Source organism: Pleurodeles waltl, chromosome 6, assembly GCF_031143425.1.
Source record: "Pleurodeles waltl isolate 20211129_DDA chromosome 6, aPleWal1.hap1.20221129, whole genome shotgun sequence".
Taxonomy (NCBI): Eukaryota; Metazoa; Chordata; class Amphibia; order Caudata; family Salamandridae; genus Pleurodeles; species Pleurodeles waltl.
Genome location: NC_090445.1, coordinates 7,240,205 through 7,257,631, shown reverse-complemented (window position 1 = coordinate 7,257,631; position 17,427 = coordinate 7,240,205). Strand labels below are relative to the sequence as shown.

The following is a 17,427-nucleotide window of genomic DNA, read 5'->3' as shown; positions in this document are numbered from 1 at the left end:
GACCTTTCCATTCCTTGTGGTGCCTGCGTTCTGTGTGGAAGGTTAATGAACATTTTTGGCCGGCACTCACAAGGGGCCACTGAAGGGTCGTCGTCCCCACACACCACACCTCCATTCTCCAGGCTGCTTTTAGTCTTCAGTGAGGCTGGAGGGGCCAGAGGGGTCAGTCATCTTTTGCAGGCACAGTTCACCCCCTCCAGTCCAACAGCATGACTCCCAGCTCCATGCTGCCTCCAGTCTTCAGTCATGCCGGAGGAGTCAGTCATCTTGTGCAGGCAAAGTTCACCCCTTCCAGTCACACAGCACGACTCCCAGCTCCAGGCTGCTTCTAGCCTTCAGTCACCCAAGGGCTGGAGGAGTCAGTCGTCTTGTGCAGCCACAGTTCACTCCCTCCAGTCACACAGCACGACTCCCAGCTATAGGCTGCCTCTAGTCTTCAGTGAGGCTGGAGAGGCCGGGGGAGTCAGTCATCTTATGCAAGCACAGTTCACCCCCTTCAGTCACACAGTGCGACTCCCAGCTCCAGGCTGCTTCCAGCCTTCAGTCACACAGAGGCTGGAGGGGCTGAGTGGGGTCAGGGGGGTCAGTCGTCTTGTGCAGACAGGCACAAGACGACTCATAGCTTCTAGACTTCAGAGAGCCCCTATGGGTGTATCTGGCTGTGTCTCCAGGGCAGACCGTCTCTGTGGCCTTTCTGGGTCTGCCTGAGCCAGCAGATAGCCCCCCTCCCCTCCTTCTCAGCTGCCAGGTGAGCTAGACTCCAAGGTCCTCACCTTCCTCTGGAGAGCCCCTTCCCACACACCAGGTCAGGCGAGCTCTCTCACACACCTTCCAGGTCTAATAGAGAATCTTCACCAAGTTCTGTGCCAGACCAGTAATAGCTGGTCTCCTTCACTAGAAGAGTCCACCAGTGCTCTCTGGTGGCTCGGATGAAGTAACTAGGGATCAGCTGACAGTAAGTACTCTTTTGTACAACCCAGCACATTGGCCACACTCTCACCCACAGTTTGGGAGTACCTTGTCCGCACACCTGCTCGGATGTCCCTTGTCCGCACACCTCCTCGGATGTCCCTTGTCTGCACACCTCCTCGGATGTCCCTTGTCCGCACACCTCCTCGGATGTCCCTTGTCTGCACACCTCCTCGGATGTCCCTTGTCCGCACACCTCCTCGGATGTCCCTTGTCCGCACACCTCCTCGGATGTCCCTTGTCCGCACACCTGCTCGGATGTCCCTTGTCCGCACACCTGCTCGGATGTCCCTTGTCCGCACACCTGCTCGGATGTCCCTTGTCCGCACACCTGCTCGGATGTCCCTTGTCCGCACACCTGCTCGGATGTCCCTTGTCCGCACACCTGCTCGGATGTGTCCACCCATCTTTTCTTCACAGGCTTTCAGCTGTGTTCGTCCCTCTGGAACCCCACAGGTTTGGTCTTCTGGTTTATATGCCACACACAACCTCCCACCACTTCAGGGGCGTCTCTGTCCCAGTCTCATAGAAGCATGCCTGTGTCAAATACAACACTTAAATTTGAAACCCCATCAGACATAGCATCTAGCAGAGGTGGAGGGGGGGGGCACTTTTTCTAACCCTCCTCCCCCAACCCTCAAGTCACAACAGTTTCAGGACTTGCTGTGTAAGTTCTGCTGAGTGGTCACTTCAAATCTTTTAAAAATGTACCTAGTAGGGTTCAAAACTGTTCTGCCTTTATGAAGCCGACTCACACTGGTTCCCTCCCACTGAATAGCAAGGCTGGTCTCACCCAGCCTGGTTTATTGACTTCTGACCTTGGCTTCACTGGTATTTGGTAATCAGTGCAAGGCTGGTCTCACCCAGCCTGATCTGGTGACCTCTGACCTAGGCTTCACCGGTGTTTGGTAATCAGTTGAAGGCTGGTCTCACCAAGCCTGGTCTGGTGACCTTGGCTTTACCAGTGTTTGGTAATCAGTGCAATGCTGGTCTCACCCAGCCTGGTTTGGTGACCTCTGACCTTGGCCTCACCGGTTTTTGGTAATTGTTAGACTTAGCATCATTGGCATGGTCTCCCCTAACTTTTTGCTTCTACCTCCCAGGTTGTTTCTGTGTGCTGGACTCTGTTTTTGCTATTTTGTTTGCTCTGGACAGTTTACCACTGCTGACCAGTGCTAAAGTGTAAGTGTTCCTTCTATCAAATATATGTGTATATTGGCTTATCCATGATTGGCATATTTGATTTACTAGTAAGGTGCACTAGAGGTGCCCGTGGCCTGTAAATCAAATGCTACTAGTGGGCCTGCAGCACTGGTTGTGCCACCCACATTAGTAGCCCTGTAAACATGGCTCAGACCTACCACTGCAGTGTCTGTGAGTGCAGTTTTAAACTGCCAATTCGACTTGCCAGGCCTAAACCTTCCCATTTTATACATGTAAGAACCCCCAAGGTAGGCTCTAGGTAGCCCCATGGGCAGGGTGCATTGTATGTTAAAGGTGGGACATGTACTTATGTATTTTACATGTCCTGACAGTGAAGTACTGGCAAATTTGGTTTTCAATGTTGCAAGGTCTATCTCTCTCCTAGGTTAACATGGGGGCTGCCTTTAAATATGATTAAAGCATAGATTCCCTTTGGGAGCAGATAGACATGTGGAGTTTGGGGTCTCTGAGCTCACAATTTAAAAATACATATTTTAGTTAAGTTGTTTTTTAGATTGTGTGTTTGAAAATGCCACTTTTAGAAAGTAGGCATGTTCTTGCTTAAACCATTCTGTGACTCTGCCTGTTTTTAAATTTTCCTGCCTGGGTCAGTTTGACAGTTGGGCTGTTTGCACCTCTCCCTAGAGAGTGACACAAAGGGAGCTGGGGTGTAGCCTGTATATCCTGATGAGCCATCTGGGCTGAGGGGAGAGGAGGGGAGGAGAGGTCACTCACACCTGAAAGGGCTGTGCCTGCCCTCACACAATGCAGTCTCCAACCCCCTGGTGAGTGTCCTGGGCCTGGCCTGGGCAAGGCAGGATCTTTTAAACAACAGAGACTTCTCTTTGAAGTAGGCCTACTTCAAAAGCAGAAAGGGGTATAAGAAGAACAACCAAACTCCTGAAAATCAGATTACTTCTGGAACCAAGAGGAACCTCTGCCAAGGACTGTGCTGTGCTGGGTTGGCCTGCAGTAGCTGCTTCTACCTGAGAGGGGACAAAGACTGACTTTTGTGTGACTTCCCACTGGTGAAGAATCTCCAGGGGCTTGAACTGAGCTTGCCTCCTGTTGTTGAAGTCTCAGGGACAGCAAAGACTCCTCTCTGCTAGCACTTGGGCTTTCTGCTGAGAGTCCTGCCTGACAAGTTGCGCCTTTGTGGCTTTATTTTGACGCTACACAGGTACTTTTGTACGCTAACAACGTTCTCACTGTTTTCTAAAGAATTTAAGACTATTTTTGCTTTTTTAATTCATAATTTGACTTGTGCATGTTGGATTTTTCTCGTTGTGGTCTTGTTTTGTTTAGATAAATATTATCTATTTTTCTAAACCTGTGTTGTGTCATTTTGTAGTGTTTTCATTGAGTTACTGTGTGTGTTGATACAAATACTTTACATCTTGCTTCTGAAGTTAAACCTGCCCGCTCGTGCCAAGCTACAGAGGAGGTGAGCAGGGGTTAACTGAGGGTGATTCTTCTATACCCAGACTAGAGAGAGGGTCCTTGCTTGGACAAGGGGTAACCTGACTGCCAACCAAAGACCCCATTTCTAACAGAAATCAGTGGAAGGCTGGTCTCACCCAGGCTGGTCTGGTGACCTCTGACCTTGGATTCACCGATGTTTAGTAATCAGTGCAAGGCTGGTCTCATCCAGCCTGGTTTGGTGACCTCTGACCTTCGTTTCTCTGGTGTTTGGTAATCAGTGCCATTCGGGAAGCATCTCAATCCCAAGATCAGGTATTTGGTGGCCTAGTGCCTTGAAGATGGCCGGCCACTTTGATATGCTCAAGGAACAACAGTGTGCAGAGGACGGGTGTGGCCACCGGACACGGCCTCACTAGCTGCAACTGGGAACTTAACTTATGGGTTATGGACAGCCACAGATGTAAAAGATGACCTCTCAGCACCAGAGTGTGATTTTACGCCATCTGACTCTTCGGCTGCACCAGAGTTTGATTTTACGTCATCAGACCCTCTTCAGACACACCAGATAATCATTGTACAAGATCTGACCCTCTTTGGCTGCAGCAGAGTGGGATTTTATGCCACCTGACACTCTTCTGACTGCACCAGAGTGTGAGCTTACACTGCCTGACACTCTACTGACTGCACCAGAGTGTGAGCTTACACCTCCCGACACTCTTCTGACTGCAAAGCAAAATACAGACGCTGTGGGATAGCGTAACTAGATGGACGGAATGCGGAACCAATCAAACATTCACCCCCAGTCACAGATCTGGGTTTAATCCATCCATTATTTTGCTCACCATGCCACCCCAGTTTGAACCCAGCCATATGCAAATCAGTCTTGACCCTGTTCCACATAGGAACAGTCCAGCCCGAACTGCCAGGCCAGGTTCACCCTGGACCGGAAACAAGCATCCTGGGACCGGTTTCGGGGTTTCACCCCTCTTCAGCCAGGCTAGCTTGAATCCAGTGGCACAGTGAGCCCGGGACCCACGTCTGGGCATACCCGGCGCACTTAGGGCGGCAAAAGCAAAGCAAAATACAGACGCTGTGGGATAGCGTAACTAGATGGACGGAATGCGGAACCAATCAAACATTCACCCCCAGTCACAGATCTGGGTTTAATCCATCCATTATTTTGCTCACCATGCCACCCCAGTTTGAACCCAGCCATATGCAAATCAGTCTTGACCCTGTTCCACATAGGAACAGTCCAGCCCGAACTGCCAGGCCAGGTTCACCCTGGACCGGAAACAAGCATCCTGGGACCGGTTTCGGGGTTTCACCCCTCTTCAGCCAGGCTAGCTTGAATCCAGTGGCACAGTGAGCCCGGGACCCACGTCTGGGCATACCCGGCGCACTTAGGGCGGCAAAAGCAAAGCAAAATACAGACGCTGTGGGATAGCGTAACTAGATGGACGGAATGCGGAACCAATCAAACATTCACCCCCAGTCACAGATCTGGGTTTAATCCATCCATTATTTTGCTCACCATGCCACCCCAGTTTGAACCCAGCCATATGCAAATCAGTCTTGACCCTGTTCCACATAGGAACAGTCCAGCCCGAACTGCCAGGCCAGGTTCACCCTGGACCGGAAACAAGCATCCTGGGACCGGTTTCGGGGTTTCACCCCTCTTCAGCCAGGCTAGCTTGAATCCAGTGGCACAGTGAGCCCGGGACCCACGTCTGGGCATACCCGGCGCACTTAGGGCGGCAAAAGCAAAGCAAAATACAGACGCTGTGGGATAGCGTAACTAGATGGACGGAATGCGGAACCAATCAAACATTCACCCCCAGTCACAGATCTGGGTTTAATCCATCCATTATTTTGCTCACCATGCCACCCCAGTTTGAACCCAGCCATATGCAAATCAGTCTTGACCCTGTCCCTGACTGCACCAGAGTGTGAACTTACGCATCTTGCCCTCTTTAGCTGCACCAGAGTGTGAGCTTGCACCGCCTGACACTTCTGACTGCACCAGGGTGTGAGCTTACACCCCTGACACACTACTGACTGCACCAGAGTGTGCGCCTTCACCGTTTGGCCCTCTTTAGTTGCACCAGAGTGTGAGCTTACACTGTTTTACTCTCTTCCTACTGCACCAGAGTGTTAGTTCACACCGCCTGACACTGTTTCCACTGCACCAGAGTGTGAGCTCACACTGCCCAACACTCTTCCCACTGCACCGGAGTGAGCGTACACCGCACGACTCTCTTCCCACTGCACCAGAGTGTGAGCTTACACTGCCTAATCACTCTTCTGACTGAACCAGTGTGTGACCTTACACGTCTTGCCCTCTTTAGCTACACCAAAGTGTGAGCTTACACCACCTAACACTCTTGAGCTGCACAGTGTGTGGTGTTAGGCCGGAGTATCACACTTCAGCTTTTCAGCAGCCTGGGATGGTGCCATCACATAAACATCGGCAGTAGTAGGCTTGGGAAGCTGCACCAGTCTCAAGTTTCCAGGCATCCTCCTGGCAATCAAACACCCAATGGTGATGGGATGAACGCTTGCAAATAGTCTAACCAGCTGCAGTCATTCAGGGTAACATTCCAATCCATTGTTTTTCAGCCTCTGTGCCAGGATTGGCAGGGGCCACCTACGTAAACCAGTACTGACCCTGTGCATGATGGGAACGGTACATCGTGAACCTCGGTCCTCTCACCCTCCACCCTGCAACCCACTGCTTTTTAATTGGAAAATGTGAGATTCACACCCCCCTGAATCTCACTGGGTGTCACAGTGGGTCCTCTGCACTTGCGCAGTCCCCTCAGGGACCCGGAGTTGCCCGGGTTTTTTGCCCTACTCTTGGAATCAAGACGTCTACCCCTCCCAGTGTGTAACAAAGGTCACTCAGTGTGAGGGCAGCATGCATGTGTGACCATGGACAACCTCCCTCAGGGTCACTGAGCACTGATCACCAGGAGGTAGGAACTCTCGGGCAGGAAACGCCGCTCAGCCCAAGGGAGAGTAAAGAAAGGCACTTTTATACTTCTACTGAAATAGAACTTAGTCTCAGCAGTGACAAGGAATCCCATAATACTTACTACACTCAGACACATCCAGGAGCTCTAGTCACGAGCTGCCCTCGACCCTAGCAGGCTTACCATCCGGAGCTCCTGATGCCCACCTGGAGCTCCGGATGCCCACCCAGAGATCCAGATGCTCACCCAGACCTTATGATGCCCACCCAGACCTTATGTTGCCCTCCTGGAGCTCCTGATAACCACCTGGAGCTCCAGATGCCCATTGTAAGAGGAGGCCTTTTTTTGCATAGTTAGCCCCCACTGTTTGCCTGATGTTGATGTGACCTAGAAATTGTAGTGCCCAGGGCCCCTGCTAACTAGGTTCCCTGGGCCAGAGCTCTTTCCCTAAATCTGTTCTGATGCTTGGCACAATTGGATACACTCCTATATATCACTGTAAGACCCTAATAAATGGGTACCGCAGTACCGAGGGCATGGGATAGTATGAGTAGGCCCCTGAGGGCAGCAGCACTGATTGTGCCACCCTCTAGGGCCCTGCACCCAGATGCACCCAGCACTACCAGTGCAGGCTGAGTGTCCTGGTGCAAATCTAAAAAGGCAAACTCGACATGGCACCCTCTCTGTGTGCCCTGTCCACCCTACACTGCATATGTTATGGGTAACTCACCCCTCTGGTAGGCCTTACAGCTCTAGGGCAGGGTGCACCATACTATATGTGAGGGCATAATAGCATGAGCAATATGCCCCCAATGTGACGTTGTCAAACCTGGGACATAGTGAGTGAACAGAGCAGCCATTTTAAGTGCATGTACTTGACACTGGTCAAACACGAGTTCCCCAGCTCCATGATGGCCACTCTGTGTAGGAAAGTACCATCTTGCCTGGCACGTTACCCCCATTTTTACTTGCTTGTCAGTTTGTTTTTGCCTGTGTCACTGGGATCCTGCTAGCCAGGACCCCAGTGCTCATAGTTTGTGGACTATATGTGTTTCCTGTGTGGTGCCTAACTGTATCACTGAGGCTCTGCTAACCAGTACCTCAGTGTTTATGCTCTCTCTGCTTTTAAAAATTGTCACTGCAGGCTTGTGACCATTTTTACCAATTCTGATTGGAACACTGGAACAACCTTATAATTCCCTAGTATATGGTACCTAGGTACCCAGGGTATTGGGGTTCCAGCAGATCCCTATGGGCTGCAGCATTTCTTTTAGGGAGCTCAGACAGTTCTTACACAGGACTGCAAAAGCAGCCTGAGTGAAATAACGTCCACGTTATTTCACAGCCATTTTACACTGCACTTAAGTAACTTATAAGCCACCTATATGTCTACCCTTCACTTAGTGAAGGTTAGGTGCAAAGTTACTAAGTGTGAGGGCACCCTGGTACTTGCCAAGGTGCCCCCACATTGTTCAGGACAATTTCCCCGGACTTTGTGAGTGCGGGGACACCATTACACGTGTGCACTACATATAGGTCAATATGGTAACTCTGAATATGGCCATGTAACATGTCTTAAGGTCATGGCATTGTCCCCCCATGCCAAATCTGGTATTGGGGTGCCAATCCCATGCATCCCCGGGGCTCCAGCATAGAGCCCGGGTACTGCCAAACTAGCTCTCTGGGGTTTTCACTGGAGCTACCGCTGCTGCCAACCCACAGACAGGCTTCTGCCCTCCTGGGGTCTGGGCAGCCCAGTCCCAGGAAGGCAGAACAAAGGATTTCCTCTGAGAGAGAGTGTTACACCCTCTCCCTTTGGGGATAGGTGTTAAGGGCTGGGGAGGAGTAGCCTCCCCCAGCCTCTGGAAATGCTTTGAAGGGCACAGATGGTGCCCTCCTTGCATAAGCCAGTCTACACCGGTTCAGGGATCCCCCAGCCCCTGCTCTGGTGCAAAACCTGTCCATCACCACCCCAGGGGTGGTGCCCAGCGCTCCTCCAGTGTGTCCCAGACCTCTGCCATCTTGAATGCAGAGGTGTGAGGGCACAATGGAGACCTCTGAGTGGCCAGTGCCAGCAGGTGACATCAGAGACCCCTCCTGATAGGTGCTTACCTGGTTAGGTAGTCAATCCTCCTCTGACGGCTATTTAGGGTCTCTCCTGTGGGTTTCTCTTCAGATAACGAATGCAAGAGCTCACCAGAGTTCCTCTGCATCTCTCTCTTCAACTTCTGCCAAGGATCGACCTCTGACTGCTCCAGGATGCCTGCAAAACCGCAACAATGTAGCAAGACGACTACCAGCAACATTGTAGCATCTAATCCTGCCGGCTTTCTCGACTGTTTCCTGGTGGTGCATGCTCTGAGAGCTGTCTGCCTTCACCCTGCACTGGAAGCCAAGAAGAAATCTCCTGTGGGTCGACGGAATCTTCCTCCTGCTAATGCAGGCACCAAACTTCTGCATCACCGGTCCTCTGGGTCCCCTCTCATCTTGACGAGCGTGGTCCCTGGAACACAGGAGCTGGATCCAGGTGACCCTAACAGTCCAGTGGTCCTTCTGTCCAAATTTGGTGGAGGTAAGTCCTTGCCTCCCCCACGCCAGACAGTAATCCTGTATACTGTGTGATCTGCAGCTGCTAGGGCTTCTGTGCACTTTTGCAAGGAATCCTTTGTGCACAGCACAACCCAGGTCCCCAGCACTCCTTCCTGCATTGCTCAACTCGCTGAGTTGACCACTGGCTTTGTGGGACCCTCTTTTGTAGTGTTGAGACGACCGCTGTGCTCAGATTTCTTGAACGCCTGTTCAGGTGCTTCTGCGGGTGCTGCCTGCTTTTGCGTGTGCTCTCTGTGCTGCTGAGCGCCCCCTCTGTCTCCTCCTCCAAGGGGCAACCTCCTGGTCCTTCCTGGCCCGGGCAGCACCCATTTTCTTCAACCGTGACTCTTGCGACTCTTGCAGCTAGCAAGGCTTGTTTGCGGTCTTTCTGCGTGGAAACAACTCTGCATCCTCCAGCACGCCGTGGGACATCTTCTGTGCAAAGGAGAAGTTCCTGGCACCTTCCGTTGTTGCAGATTCTTCGGCTTCTTCCACCCAGAGGCAGCCCTTTTGCATCTTCATCCGGGGTTTAGTGGGCTCCTGCCCCCCTGGACACTTGCGTGACTCTTGGACTGGGTCCCCTTCCTTTACAGGTCCTCAGGTCCAGGAATCCGTCTTCAGTGCATTGCAGTCTGTTCTGGTCTTTGCAGAATCCCCTATCACGACTTTAGTGTGTTTCTGGGGTAGTAGGGTAACTTTACTCCTACTTTTCAGGGTCTTGGGGTGGGGTATCTTGGACACACCATTAGTGTTTTCTTACACTCCCAGTGACCCTCTACACACCACACTAGGCCTGGCGTCCATTCGTGGTTCGCATTCCACGTTTGGAGTATATGGTTTGTGTTGCCCCTAGGCCTATTGCATCCTATTGTATTCTACAGTGTTTGCACTACTTTTCTAACTGTTTACTTACCTGATTTTGGTTTGTGTGTATATCTTGTGTATATTACTTACCTCCTAAGGAAGTATATCCTCTGAGATACTTTTGGCATATTGTCACTAAAATAAAGTATCATTATTTTTAGTACTTCTGTGTATTGTGTTTCTTATGATATAGGGCTAAGTGATATAAGTGGTATACTAGGAGCTTTACATGTCTCCTAGTTCAGCCTAAGCTGCTCTGCTATAGCTACCTCTATCAGCCTAAGCTGCTAGAACACCTCTAATCTACTAATAAGGGATAACTGGACCTGGCACAAGGTGTAAGTACCACAAGGTACCCACTATAATCCAGGCTAGCCTCCTACACTCTGAACCCTGGGTTGTTTGGTATCAAACAGCTCAGTATGATAAATCCAAACTGGTACCACTGTTAGATTTAACCCCAAAAGTCCCCGGGGGTCACCTTAGAGATGCCCCCTGCAAAAGCTAACCCTAACTGGCAGAGTTGCTGACTGGTTCCATCCAGCTGCCACTCCATACGGCCAATATAGAAACCTGGGGGATAGCTACGGCTCTCTGGTTTGTAAGCCAATGCCCTTCCTGGGTGGAGGAGCTAACATCCCCTCCCTCAGGAATGTGCACTCTCCTGGTGCTGAGCTTCAAAGGGCTGCCACCCTTGAAACTTGAGCCCCCATTTGTCATCCCCCACTTTTGTCGAAAGCAAAGGCGGTAAACCACACAAAGGGCAGGAGGAGGGGGTCTCACTGAGCCTGCACCACCCCTAAGGGCTTGCAGGCGAGGTGGACCCCCCCATTTAATTTTCCTTCATGTTGGATGGCAGGAAAATAGCCAATGAGGTTTAGGGAAGCGACCCTTCCCACAGTAAGTGGTCGCTGTACTGAGTATAGCCACCCAAGGTTAAGTGTCCCTGTGGACACTACCAGATTCCCCTTAAAACACCCACTAAATTCAGCATTTAGTGGGCTCCCCTAGACCAAGAAACTAGATTCATCTGAAAGATAAGAAGACCGCACCAAAGAACCCTACAGGACAAGAACAGAGGACCTGCTGCACCAGAAGAGGCTCCAAGACCCCTGTTTGCTGCACCAGATTCCCGACAATCACTTCTGTGGAGGAGCTGACCACTGGACTGACCTCAGTAGACCTCAAGACCATCCAGGCTTTGCAAATATCCCAAGAATTCCCTCCTGAGTGGAGGCACCAACCAAGAAACCAAAGAAACCTGCAAGGAACCAGCAAACTGGTGAGGGTCACTTCACCGACCGGATGATATCTCCGCAACCGGAAGTCGCAGTCTGACCCGACGACACACCTACGACAGCCCAGACGAGACCTGCAAGTGTGCCAGCTTTGGTCGCACAGCGCCCTCCCATGGCCGAGTTGTGCCAATACCCATAGTACTGGTCAGTTCATGTCGGACAACCCCAAAAACAACTCACCCCAAGCTGCAACTGGACTAGGAGGAAGCCCCAGTCGAGGGACTTCAGTGACACCCCGGACCTCCCACCAGAGCACCCAGGACGTCCTGCAAGGCCCACGGAAGAAGACTTAGCTCCAGCTCCAAAGGATCCCTAAGCGCACAGCATCCAAGCACTTCAAATCGCCCTGAACCGGGTCTCCCTGAGCCTTGCACCGCGAGATCTGCTGTGTGCCACGGGTCCCCAACCCCTTGCGACCTCAACAGCCCAAGGGGAGCCCAAGGCACCATCTTTAAATCTGCAAAGCAGCTCCTTTTCCAATTGGCCCCTCCAGGTGGCCCTGTGCCTGTGCCAAGAGACTTTCCAAAGCTGCTCCCGCCGAAACAGGAAGCCACCTGGGGCTCTCCAGCTGGCACAGTGTGCCCACCGACTACGGCGACCACCCTGCAAAAAAGAGACTGGTAACTCAAATGTACGATTTTTAATGCATTTTTAAAAGTGACTGCCTATTGAGTCCTATGGTGCGTAATTACACGCAGAAAGACCAACTTTATTGAAACCTTGAAAAGTCATTTCTCAAAAAGTACTTAACGTATCTTAAAGATCTTGGTCTTAAAATTTATACAAAAATCTGAAGTATTTTCATAAATTCTGGTCTAAATTTCATTGAGTGTGTGTGGTGCATGATTGGATATGTGAGTACAGCAAATACTTGCCACATCTCCTGGATTAGCCTAACTGCTCGACCAGCTACCTTTAAAATTGTAGCATTAGGTGGTCTAAGTATTACCTCTGGAAACCAATGTGTAGTTGCCTGGACCCCCTGCGCAGTGTGCCTGGTTTTGCACAGTACATACAGGGCCAGCATCATACGCTCACAAAGAGATCTAGATGTCAACCCAGAGCTCTTGATGCCAACCATACCCTTCTCAGCCCCATGGGTTGTTACACCCCTTAACAGCACCCCTAGAAACATCCTCCCTAGAGATTGAATGGGGTGCTGACTCTGCTTAACACAGAGAAGGCTACGCAGTTCCAGCCAATCCACTTGTGCACATGTAGCCGGACACCCCGCATGTGCCCCACATGCATGGGAAAGTCAATAGTTCCTGATTCATTAGTTGCTTAGTCAATAGTACCTTAGTTGTTAGCTCCTGAGTCCATAGCTCCAGAGTCTATAGTTCCTGAGTCCAGTCGCCAGCTCCTGAGTATGAGAAAGTAGCCTCTTTCTAGCCTTGTTACCCCTACTTTTGGCCTGTTAGTGAGTATATGGCAGGGTGTTTTCACTGTCTCACTGGGATCCTGCTAGCCAGGGCCCAGTGCTCATAGTGAAAACCCTATGTTGTCAGTGTTTTTGTTATGTGTCACTGGGACCCTGCTAGCCAGGGCCCCAGTGCTCATAAGTTTGTGGCCCTTATGTATGTGCTCCGTGTGATGCCTAACTGTCTCACTGAGGCTCTGCTATCCAGAACCTCAGTGGTAATGCTCTCTCTGCTTTCCAAATTGTCACTAACAGGCTAGTGACCAATTTCACCAATTCACATTGGCATACTGGTACACCCATATAATTCCCTAGTATATGGTACTGAGGTACCCAGGGTATTGGGGTTCCAGGAGATCCCTATGGGCTGCAGCATTTCTTTTGCCACCCATAGGGAGATCTGACATTTCTTACACAGGCCTGCCAGTGCAGCCTGAGTGAAAGAACGTCCACGTTATTTCACAGCCATTTATCACTGCACTTAAGTAACTTATAAGTCACCTATATGTCTAACCTTTACCTGGTAAAGGTTAGGTGCAAAGTTACTTAGTGTGTGGGCACCCTGGCACTAGCCCAGGTGCCCCCACATCGTTCAGGGCAAATTCCTCGGACTTTGTGAGTGCGGGTACACCATTACACGCGTGCACTATGTATAGCGTCACAATGGTAACTCCGAACATGGCCATGTAACATGTCTAAGATCATGGAATTGTCACCCCAATGCTATTCTGGCATTGGGGAGACAATTCCATGATCCCCGGGTCTCTAGCACAGAACCCGGGTACTGCCAAACTGCCTTTTCAGGGTTTGCACTGCAGCTGCAGCTGCCTACCCCTCAGACAGGTTTCTGCTCTCCTGGGGTCCAGGCAGCCCTGACCCAGGAAGGCAGAACAAAGGATTTCCTCTGAGAGAGGGTGTGAAGGCTGGGGAGGAGTAGCCTCCCCCAGCCTCTGGAAATGCTTTCATGGGCACAGATGGTGCCCATCTCTGCATAAGCCAGTCTACACTGGTTCAGGGATCCCCCAGCTCTGCTCTGGTGCGAAACTGGACAAAGGAAAGGGGAGTGACCACTCCCCTGACCTGCACCTCCCCTGGGAGGTGTCCAGAGCTCCTCCAGTGTGCCCCAGACCTCTGCCATCTTGGAAACAGAGGTGTTGCTGGCACACTGGACTGCTCTGAGTGGCCAGTGCCAGCAGGTGACGTCAGAGACTCCTTCTGATAGGCTCCTACCTCTCTTGGTAGCCAATCCTCCTTCCTAGGTAGCCAAACCTCCTTTTCTGGCTATTTAGGGTCTCTGCTTTTAGGAATTCTTCAGATACCAAATGCAAGAGCTCACCAGAGTTCCTCTGCATCTCCCTCTTCACCTTCTGCCAAAGGATCGACCGCTGACTGCTCAGGACGCCTGCAGAAACGCAACAAAGTAGCAAGACGACTACTAGCAACCTTGTATCGCTTCATCCTGCCGGCTTTCTCGACTGTTTCCTGGTGGTGCATGCTCTGGGGGTAGCCTGCCTCCTTTCTGCACCAGGAGCTCTGAAGAAATCTCCCGTGGGTCGACGGAATCTTCCCCCTGCAACCTCAGGCAACAAAAGACTGCATCACCGGTCCTCAGGGTCCCTCTCAGCCCAACGAGCGTGGTCCCTGGAACTCAGCAACTCTGTCCAAGTGACTCCCACAGTCCAGTGACTCTTCAATCCAAGTTTGGTGGAGGTAAGTCCTTGCCTCCCCACGCTAGACTGCATTGCTGAGTACCGCGTGATTTGCAGCTGCTCCGGCTCCTGTGCACTCTTCCAGGATTTCCTTCGTGCACAGCCAAGCCTGGGTCCCTGACACTAACCTGCAGTGCACAACCTTCTGAGTTGTCCTCCGCCATCGTGGGACTCCCTTTTCTGACTTCGGGTGGACTCCGGTTCACTCCTCTTCTAAGTGCCTGATCCGGTACTTCTGCAGGTGCTGCCTGCTTCTGTGAGGGCTCCCTGACTTGCTGGGCGCCCCCTCTGTCTCCTCATCCAAGTGGCGACATCCTGGTCCCTCCACAGCACATGTGGCCCTCTGGGCCACAGCAGCATCCAAAAACCCTAACCGCGACCCTTGCAGCTAGCAAGGCTTGTTTGTGGTCTTTCTGTGTGGGAACACCTCTGCAAGCTTCTTCACGACGTGGGACATCCATCCTCCAAAGGGGAAGTTCCTAGTCTTCTTCGTTCTTGCAAAACACCAAGCTTCTTCCATCCGGTGGCAGCTTCCTTGCACCATCAGCTGGCATTCCCTGGGCTCCTGCCCATTCTCAACACTGCCGGGACTCTTGGACTTGGTTCCCTTGTCTTACAGGTACTCAGGTCCAGAAATCCACTGTTGTTGCATTGCTGGTGTTGGTTTTCCTTGCAGAATCCCCCTATCACGACTTCTGTGCTCTCTGGGGGTTGTAGGTGCACTTTACACCTACCTTACAGGGTCTTGGGGTGGACTGTTTTTCTAACCCTCACTGTTTTCTTACAGTCCCTGCGACCCTCTACAAGCTCACATAGGTTTGGGGTCCATTCGTGGTTCGCATTCCACTTTTGGAGTATATGGTTTGTGTTGCCCCTATACCTATGTGCTCCTATTGCAATCTATTGTAACTTTACACTGCTTGCATTACTTCCTTTTGCTATTAATGCATAATTTTGGTATTGTGTACCTATATCTTGTGTATATTTGGCATCCTCATACTGAGGGTACTCACGGAGATACTTTTGGCATATTGTCATAAAAAAAAAGTACCTTTATTTTTAGTATATCCGTGTATTGTGTTTTCTTATTATATTGTGCATATGACACCAGTGGTATAGTAGGAGCTTTACATGTCTCCTAGTTCAGCCTAAGCTGCTTTGCTATAGCTACCTTCTATCAGCCTTAGCCGCTAGAAACACCTCTTCTACACTAATAGGGGATAACTGGACCTGGCACAAGGTGTAAGTACCTCTGGTACCCACTACAAGCCAGGCCAGCCTCCTACACTGAGCCAGGTTGATAGTTCCTGAGGCAATAGCTTAGAGCCTGTAGTTCCCTAGTCAGTAGCTCCCGAGGCAAAGGCTCCTCGGACTTTGCTGGAGGGGCTCTGCTTCCCTAAAAGTGCTCTCCAAGGGCTTGGATTGAGCTTGCCTCCTGTTTTCTGAAGTCTTAGGGCCAACTAAGAGTTCACCTCTTCAAGAAATTCCTTGTGCATCGAAAATCCATGCAAAGAATGCAGAAATCGACGCAAAGCCTGCATTGTGGCTGAGAAATTGCCACACAGCTGGAACAACACAGCCTCGACTTTCCAACTGGAAATTTGACGCATCGCCTACCGGATCGCCGCAGTGCCTGTTCCTTCTTCCAGCGCGCCAAGGATTTTTCAGCACATCGTCCCTGGGTGTCAAAATATCCCCGCATTGTAGTGAGGAACCAAGACTGCACGCTGAAAAACAACACAAACCCCTTGCAGCGTGGAAAGAAACAACGCATTGTCTGTGCCGCATCGGAAAATCCAATGCAACACCTTATTTTTCCACACATCTCCTCCTCTGCGGTCCCTGTGCGTCGTTATTTTTGGCGCATCTCAGGTACTGTGTGTTACAAAGAGACAACTCTTTGCTTCTAAGGGTTGAGACTCTTATAAACCTTATAAAAGTGATATTTCAACTTGTGCTTATTGGATCTTTGTCGCTTTGGTCTTATTTATTCAGATGAATATTATCTTTTTCTAAACACTATGTGGTGTATTTTTGTGGTGTTTTCACAGTCTTACTGTATGATTTATTGCACAAATACTTTACACATTGCCTTCTAAGTTAAAGCTGACTGTACAGTGCCAAGCTACCAGAGGGTGGCACAGGATAATTTGGATTGTGTTGTGACTTACCCTGACTAGGACTGTGGTCCCTACTTGGACAAGGGTGTATACCTCTGCCAACTAGAGACCTCGTTTCTAACACTGGGGCAATAGTGTGTGAGTTGATAGCTCGTGAGTCGATAGCTCCTGAGTCGATGGCTCCTGGGGAGATATCTTAGAGCCTATAGTTCCCCAGTCGATAGCTCCTGAGTCAATAGTTCCTGAGGCGATAGCTTAGAGTCTATATTTCCCAAGTCAGTAGCTCCTGAGCTGATAGTTCCTGAGTCTATAGCTCCTGAGGCGATAGCTCCTGAGGCGATAGCTCCTGAGGCGATAGCACCTGAGGCAATAGCTTAGAGTCTGTAGTTCCCCAGTCATTAGCTCCTGAGGCGATAGCTCCTGAGGGGATAGCTTAGAGTCTGTAGTTCCCCAGTCAGTAGCTCCTGATGCGATAGCTCCTGAGGCGATAGCTCCTGAGTCAGTATTTCTTGAGTCACACTACATACTGCCTTCTTCTGTTTCTGTCTATAATTAGGAGGCACACAGGACACCATCCAAAGCCGTGTGAGACACACAGGACACCATACAGAGCTGTGTGAGGCACACCAGACACCTTCCAGAGCTGTGTGAAGTAGACCGGACACCATATAGAGCTCTGTGAGGTACACAGGACACCATCCAGGGCTGTGTGAAGTACACCAAACACCATCCATAGCAGTGTGAGGCGCACAGGACACCGTACAGAGCTGTGTTAGGTACACAGGACACCATCCAGAGCTGTGTGAGGTATCCACCACGACACTGTACAGAGCTGTGTGAGGCACACAGAACACCATACAG

General features: G+C 50.8%; 1 protein-coding gene across 2 annotated transcripts in view; it reads left to right on the top strand.

Moving 5' to 3' along the window:
• Positions 1-17,427, top strand: part of SLC27A4 (solute carrier family 27 member 4) — a 216,662-nt gene that overhangs the window by 125,648 nt on the left and 73,587 nt on the right. The window lies entirely within an intron of this gene.